Source organism: Staurois parvus, unplaced genomic scaffold, assembly GCF_062004578.1.
Source record: "Staurois parvus isolate SC_StPar_1 unplaced genomic scaffold, SC_StPar_1.0 ptg000291l, whole genome shotgun sequence".
Lineage (NCBI taxonomy): Eukaryota > Metazoa > Chordata > Amphibia > Anura > Ranidae > Staurois > Staurois parvus.
This window is the reverse complement of record NW_028318087.1, coordinates 2891105-2900260: the sequence shown is the minus strand read 5'-3', so window position 1 is coordinate 2900260 and position 9156 is coordinate 2891105.

Below are 9156 nucleotides of genomic sequence, written 5' to 3'. Positions count from 1 at the left end.
CATGTCATAAATGACAGTCAATTACAATTGCTTCTGTTTTCAAGGGGGGAAAGAAGCAGCTCTGTGACTGTTCCCATCAAAATGGTTAGAACTCTGTTACTATTGTCTTGCATTGTACTGTATCAAAATATGCCTAAACTTTTCAGTTAAAATGTATTGAAAAGAAAAGTGAAATATATGGTCTATTCCAGGGATCTCTAAAAGGCTACTGACTAAAGTAATTGTGATCAAACACTATTTTGAGTAAATTGTTTGTTTCAGGTTAAGCCTTACATTTTTTTTTCTGCATTTATATAGAGATATCAAATTTAAATCTAAAACCTGGCAAACAATGAAAAACCACATTGTTCCTTATCTGGTCTTCATGCCTCTAAGAGGGCCTTCCTGTTCTTCCAATAAACCTGATTTTTGTGTATACTCGGTCAACAGAGAACAATAATATATTGGTATTAGTAGTAAATTTCCAACCAGCTGAGTTTTCTATGAGGGGGATTCTTGACTTCCACATTTCCCCAGTGTATTAATATCTACCCCATACACATGTATTACTGTGTGAAAAACAAAGTGGTGGTGCTAGTTCAGAATAACAGCCTGGCAATACACATGCTGGGGTGCATTTGCATAGCAATACAAGAATGCAACCTGCTTTCTGTATCTATAGAGCAATCCTGATAATATTGTATCTAAAAATATATGTAAGACATGGTGCTAAAGTGGTAATATTTTAATTTCATGACGTTTTGTCTATCCCTTATGTACAGTTTTTCATATGGGTTCACTTACTATAACTTCCTTTTTTTTTTTTTTTTTTTTAATTAGTTTTATAAATTTTTAAGGCTGTAGCGTAGCTGGTCATGTTCAAATCAAAATACACCAAAATGATATCTAAACCAAGCCTGGCATACCAACATGAACAAGCAATTTTGAAGTCTATCTGAACATGACCTGGGATTATCGGATTATGATTATTATACTAAGAATCTTAAATGACGCAGTCGCGAGCTGGAGCGATTGTGGCGCAAAACCAGATCCCAACAAGCATTCACCCTATACAAAACTGCCTTCCTCACCTACACCTCCTCCCTCCATGCTGCCAAACAAGCCTACTTCGTAACCCTCATCAATACCCTCTGCTCCAGTCCTCGCCAGCTCTTCTCCACTTTTAACTCCCTACCCTCTCCCCCCTCCACCCAGTACCTCACTCACTGCCCACGAGATTGCTAACCACTTCCAAAACAAGATCGATGCAATCCGTAGGGACATCGCCAATGCTCAAACTTCCACCCCACCTAGCCTCCCTCCCATGATAACCCCCTCAACACTCCCCTCCTCTGACCTCGCAACTGCCCAGACCCCCCCCCCCACCCCACCCAACATCCTGCACACTAAACCCCCCAACACTCTACTCCTTCAACCTAGCTACCACTGAAGAGGTCACTAAGGTCTTCTCCGAAGCCCGCCTCACCACCTGCCCCCTTGACCCTGTCCCCACACAACTCCTACAGTCACCCTCCTCCATCCTATGCTCCCTCACTCACATCTTTAATCTCTCCCGCTCTACTGGCACATTCCCCTCCCCCCTAAAGCACGCGCACATCACCCCCATACTCAAAAAACCCTCCCTGGACCCCACCGACCTGAACAACCTTAGACCCATCTCCTTGTGGCCATTTACATCCAAACTCCTCGAGCACTTAGTCTATAATCGTCTAAGCTCTCACCTCAACGACAACCTCCTTGATCCCCTACAATCTGGCTTATGTCCCCTACACTCCACTGAAACCGCCCTACTCAAACTCACCAACGACCTGCTAATGGCCACTACTCAGTCCTCCTACTCCTCGACCTCTCTGCGGCCTTCGACACAGTTGACCACACCCTCCTTTAAAAAAAAAACAAAAAAAAAAAAACTACACTCCCTCGGCATCAGAGACTCCGCTCTCTCCTATCTAACCCAGTGCTCCTTCAGCGTTGCCTATAACTCTGCCACCTCCCCCTCTCTGTTGGGGTCCCCCAAGGCTCTGTTCTCGGGCCCCTTTTCTTCTCCATCTACACCTCCTTCCTTGGCCAACTGATACACTCCCACGGCTTCAACTACCACCTCTATGCCGATGACATGCAAATCTACCCCTAGCCTCACCCCTTCAGTCTCTGCCCGAATCACCTGCCTACTGAATGACATATCAGACTGGATGTCACTCCACTTCCTCAAATTAAACCTTTCCAAAACCGAGCTCCTAGTTTTCACCCCAGCCCGTGCCCCCCCACACACCTCTCCATCATGACCAATAACGCCACCATCAGTCCCACTCCGCAAGCCAAAGTCCTAGGTGTCACTCTAGACTCCAATCTATCCTTCCAGCCCCATGTCCAATCGCTGGCAAATTCATGCAGGCTCCACCTCCGCAACATCTCCAAAATACGCTAGTTCCTAACCACAGACACTACTAAACTCATTCACTCCCTTATTATCTCACGACTTGACTACTGCAACTCCCTCCTCACCGGCCTACCTCAACACAGACTCTGCCCGCTTCAGTCTATCCTGAACTCAGCGGTCAGACTCATCTACCTTACCAACCGCTTCGTATCCACCACCCCCCTCTGTCATTCCCTCCACTGGCTTCCGATTGCCCAACGTATAATTCAAACTACTAACACTGACGTACAAAGCTATTCATAATACTGCCCAAACTACCTCACCGACCTGATATCCAAATACCACCCAACACGTACTCTTCGCTCCTCACAAGACCACCTACTCTCCAGTTCCCTGGTCTCCTCCTCCCATGCCCGACTCCAGGTCTTCCCCCATTCTCTGGAACGCACTACCCCAATCCATCAGACTGTCATCTACCCTCCTCACCTTTTAGGCGCACCCTAAAAACCCATCTCTTCAGGGAAGCCTACCCTGCCCTCACCTAACTGCCGATCTCCTCCTACCACTCCATCCCCCACAGCCATTTCCTCCTGTACCAATATCCCCTCCCTCCTAGATTGTAAGCTCCAAGGAGCAGGGCTCTTGAACCCCTCGTGTGTTACTGTATTGTCTCATGTACTGTCCCCCACTATAATGTACAGCGCTGAGCAAATTTTTTTGGCTCTGTATACTATCAGGGCAGTCAGAAAGAAACACCATGGAAGGGCTGGAAGTGGGCAGTCCTGAAAAGGCTGGGCAGATTGCTCACCTCCCATTATTTGTGTTGATAGTTCATACTAAACTGGTGCCCAATCCTCCCTCTCCAAAGGTGTTCACAGTTCTTGGCCTGTGTTAGGGATACCCAATGAACTGTACAGGAACATGTGACTCTAGCCTCTGTAGAGTGTCTTCTAATTTACCTGATTTAGGTTAAAGATCAAGGCTTGTGCACAATAAATGATCCAACAAATGTGTACTCGGGGATAGCTATGAATTATGGGGCCCCATAGCAAAACTTTGATTCCCCCTTCCTGATGGCTAATTCTCTCTACAGTACCTAGCAGTGTCAACTGTGAAAATAACATAAAATACGCCTACATCAAGGATGGGCATCCAAACAGCTGGAAAGCTGGAAATATAGTCAAAACTCTACTAGGGATAAAAAAAATAGTTGCAGTAATAACTATAATCTAGTACATTATGAAAATATTACTAATGCTCTTGCTCTAAACCCTAATTGAAACTTCTTTGAAAACCTTAAAGGACAGCTGAGATTTAAAAAAGAAAAATTTTAAAGCTGCTTGATTTTAAAAGAAAATATCTGGGATTTGTGACTGCATTAGGCATATCAAATTATTTTCGGTCTGTTCAGAAGTTCAGGCAATAAATCTATACTGATAGAGATAAGCAAATATTTGTTATTGCACAAAGGGGAATCTGTCACTAGCATGATCTTGAGGTCGTATTTCAGTCCTTCTATACTGGAAGCTTCATGGTTTAGTTTTCCTAACCAGGCTCCGTCTTATTTCAGGCCTCACAGCAGTTGCGTTGGTTGCTGTGGCTATTGTTACGCCATTGTGTGTATGATTTCAAGTTGTAAACGTGCATTCTAAATCTGCACATATAAATAAAATATATTCTCTTGCATTGTCTGTGAATGCTGATTTACAAGTTAATTAAAATAAACTGTGCCAGATGCCTTCGGGAAATATTTCCAGGTATGTGTCAGTCTTTTCCTTCTTTTTTTTTTTTTTTTTTTTTTCTAATTGTACTTATTTATTTTGTTATTCTGAAGCTTTTATGGCTACTTTCCTTTTTACCTACTATGTTGACTCTTCCACACATTTTGGATGTGTATTGAGTTGTCATCTGACTGAAGATCCCCAATTAGCACAGGTGCACACAGTCTCCCCTAATTGTGTATTGTCTGGCACTGCACAAAACATAGTAGGGAAAGAGACATTGGTGTCACTGTTACTTAGAGACCCTTCCACACCTTGTTATGAATAGGCCAGCAGCAGACACATTCCATTCCACATTTACATATATTGGCTAAAAGATTGAGAGTATAAAAGCAGTGGACCTCTCCACTGTCAGATTTAGTGGAAGCTCTCATCTGGGCAACATCTTCAGAAATCAAAATGACAGAGCTGGAGAAGACTATTTTTAAAAGTAAGTGGCACCATTCGTCCTTGTTTAGATTCTTACCCAAACCCCTCAAGTACTTAAAGTAAATTGAGGAGAATCTGATTTCTGAATTATGACTTTGCCTTAAACTACTGTGTCGGTGCACACATCAAATGGTCATAGGTTTAAAAAAAAAAAAAAAATTGGCAGCCCTCTTGCTGTTGTGATACCCAGTGTCCTAGCATGACATGAGAACTGTACATGATCAGGTTATGAGTACAATGACCTGATTTGCCCAAGTTCACCTACATTGCTCCATGATAATTATTTCTCTGAGTATCTTGAAATATTTCCAGGCAGATCTTCTGGGGACAGTAAATTGCTCTGGATGGATTTTGCTGGCAACTACTATTGTTTGCCTGAGATAAAGTTGGTGCTAAGGTATTCTGCTGAGCATTTACATTCAAAGGGTTAAACACTATAAGTATATATGCTTAGAACGGCCGTTTGTAGTGGACATGGGTGGCAGCATCGGCAACGGGGCCGACTGGTTCTCAACCCCCCCCCATTTATCGGCCACAAATTCAGCCGATAAACAGCCTGTCTATGGCCTGCTATACCACCCATACACTTAGCAAAATGTATGGGAAAGAGAAAATGGCTTTCATTAGGACCTGTTTACACCATTGTGTAGAAGTTAACTATAAAAAAAAAGTGTATATAAGTAAAAGCCATTTGGTTAGGATATTTTATTTGTGACTTTAATTTATGTAAGTTTGGTGCAGACTTGAAAGTCCCATATATACAAAGTCCTATTTTGCCCAGACAGCTTTTATTTGTATTATTACTTGTACATGAATATTACTGGTTAATTTAAATTTTTTTTTTTTTTTTAAAGCTAAGGATTGGGTTCTGGCAAATGGCACCAGCTCAATCACTGGAAAAGTCAGGAGACTGCATACTGTCTACAATCGATCCCATCTCGAATTGTTGCTTAAAACATTTGAAGACAACCCCTATCCAGGAATCTCTTAGTGAGGGAGAAGCTGTCCCACCACACAGGTGTACATGAATTCAGGTATGGAGCTCATATTTTAATATCCTCATTAGTTAAAGCTCAGGAAGACTTTTTATGGGTAGTTTGACAATCAGGATGCATGTTACAATGACAATATGGTTCAGCAGGAACCAGACAAAATTCAATCCATATATGGGCAGCCTGGTTCTACTGAAGCTGATCTATTGAACTTTGGTACAACTAGCCTGTCGTGTGTGGGAGGGTTTGTTTTTTTTTGTGTTAACCTGTGGTTAAAGGATAGAAAAGTGCATAATGTATGGCTAGCTTTAGCCAAAGTTTCTCTAAAGGCCCAGTGCACAGCTGCCTCTTTTTTACAGATGTAGCTTGCTATCAACTTAAAGGAAAACTGTTATGTTTAGGAAGGTCAACAATGGAAACTTCCATATTTAACGTGAGTGTTCTGACCGACATGCTACTCCAGTAGCTTCAATACATTAAGTCATTTACCCAGAAAAAATAGGTAGTTAATGATTTCTGACTACATTCTCAACACCACTTACTGCATGCTTGATCCAGGTCAGTGACTCACAGTATTCTATGTCAGAGGCAGCCAAATCAGCTTGCATTTTCAGAAACAGGAAAAAAAATGGTAACCTCCATACTTTTTACAGTACTAATTTCTTTTATGTCCACAGTGCTGATACTGGCTGCTCTGTAGAATAAAGCCAGCAGTGCCGGAAGACTCTTCAGTGGCCAGAAACACACAAAAGTACATGCCTCCATTCAATGAATCGTGCTACAGTTCTATCTCACACAGGACTTTCATTACAGCCTTTTATTGCAATAACCAAGAATTAAGCTGTCATAAGAATAACATGGGCCAGTGCTGTGGCTTTTAGCAGATCTGTGCTAGTGTGCATGCTCCATTGATTAAGCAATAAGACGTTTTATGATGCATGACACCAGTCCATGATCATTGTTCTGTTATGAGTAATATTAACTTGCAGGCTATGACATGCTACACTTTTTTTTTTTTTTTTTTTTTTTCCCCCAACCCCCCCCCCCCCCCCCCCCTCCTCATTTCCTGTCCCAGGGGCAATGCAGGATGAGGTCATCCTACCTTCCATAGCTATCCTGATGGTAAAATTGCCTCTTAATTCTGTAACATTTTAGATTTCCCCTCACTTCCTGTGTTATTGCTAATGGTAACCATTGAGTCTCTCCAACAGTTGAAATCTAACACATGTTCCAGACTTCCTCTACTTTTTTTTTTTTTTCCCATTTTAAACATGAACTGTAGGCTTTCCCCTAACAGCAGCTACATATTGAAAATGTTCCATATCACTGCAGTCTGTATTGAAGGAAGAAATAAACTCTTATATTTGTAGGTCTGGTTCCAGAACCGAAGAGCCAGGAAAAATTAGAAAATTAGCCTAGAAGAAGAGAATCAGATACATGATATTGAAAGACCACAGTTTACTCCGATATCTTCAGTAGGTCAAGAAGCCCAACCAGAAAGAAAACATTGTGGGGTGGAACATACTGAGAAATATGAGAATATCTACAAGACCCATGCCCTTCCTCTGCAAACACGAAGCCACTTACATATGAACAGTTTGGCAGGCCCCCAACCAATAGGTGTTGAAGCACCAACCTGGTTTCTAAACACCTTTTTAACATCACCCAACCACAGCTCCAGCCATATATGAAACTGCAACTGGTTTCCAGCAATAACCTGCCCCATGATGCAAGCCCTCCGGAGACACATGGCTCAGAGTACATATCTGCTGGTACCTCAGCTTCTGAGCCCGGTCAGGGTGCAGATAGGTAATTATCATTGCAAGACGTCCTAGAAGAGTTCCAACCATAGTGGTCAGAAGCAACCAACCATTCCACTGGTGTTAGTGATGACTTGCTCTTTTGATTTATTTTAGTACTGGATATGTTAGCATTATATTACATTTTAGCAATCTATTGAGCAAGGAAATTGTTTAACCTGCCTAAATATCTGGTTAATATGCTGCATATGATAGTTCCCTATGTGTTTAACATCCTGGGCATACTAGTTATCTATTTTAGTACTATATACTTTTTTTTTTTTTCTTTCTCTGAACTATTTTGCATGTTCTTAAAGCATTGACAATAAAAGCTTGTACATTAAACCTTCCTTTCTACAAAATCATTACATTGTGAAGCACTTAGATAATTAGAGAATTAAAGTCATTAGCTATATTAAATGGTATTTAAATTGCTAATTGACTTTGTACAAACAGTACCCTTTACTCCAAACCCTGCCTGTTAAAATAATTTAAGCTGTGACTGGTGCTAATCTTGAGTGCAGTACTGTATAACAGATGTTATATAATGGTATGTTTTTCTGAATTTTGAGTATCATATTCTTTATCAATTGGATTATGTGCAAACATATGATTAAGAGATATTAAAGCTGAGAACATATGTTAATTAACTCTAATGCCTGACAATCAATTTACTAAGTAGTGAGCAATGGGTGTCCCAGAGTCCAGACAAAAACATCTTCTGCTTCTCTGTGCCAACTAGACAGTGTGATTAAACACTTCATGAAAATCTGCATTGTCTTTACTACTAGTGGTGTCAAAATAGTCAGGGCAAGTTAATGCAAATACAGGAGTGACTACAGTGCCTAGACTTTCAGCCTGGACAGTGTAATGATCGCTAATGAAAAGCTATTTAAATTCACATTACTTTGTGCAAAGACTACTTTCTACAATGTTTATTAAAGTATACTTTTTTTTTTTTTTTTTTCTCCTAAACACCCATAATAGTGCCCATGAACAGATTATTATGAGAGGAAGAAAATCAAACAATTTGTTATTATCCAGTTCTGGTTGTTAAATGGCAGGTGTGTTGATGGCCTTTGCAAGAGAGGTTTTTTTTCTTACAAAATCTCTTTCCTTGAAAATACACAATTATTTTGGTCAACCATCCATGTTTATGCAGCTAGCAGTAATCCCCAAATCTTGGGCCCACTTTACACTGTGCAGTTCTATTGCTGTCAATTACCACATGCACCTTAACATGCAGTGCTTTGCATTATGTTAAATTAAAGTTTATTGAGATTTTTACATTTACAACGTACAAAAATGTAAAATATTCCCTTAGAAATTGTGACATAGAAAAGGGAATAAAGGCACATGTACATTGGAAACAACAAAAAGGTATTGACACAAACATGAGTACAGATCAGAGATGACAAACCAGTATATAGGATGATGTTCCATTGCATGTAAAATGCACCGTTTAACAGAACAATACGTTATTTATCATATCTATACCGGTAAAGATGGGATACAGAGCATGTATTTGCACATTAAAGTGGAAATTTATCCATTCTCCCTACTGCCTCCTCCCCTCCTTCTATTAATTTTTTTTTTACAAAGTTAAAACATTTCTATCTATAGTTATTTTACTTGCTAAGTCCTGGCTTAGGCCAGAATGATGGCACAGAAGACCTGGCAGAGGCTCTTTGCAAGTCTGCACATGCACCAGATCTCCATTAAGGATGGCGGCACTGATAAAGAAGGGCGAAAGGAGAACATTTTCTTCAAGCAAG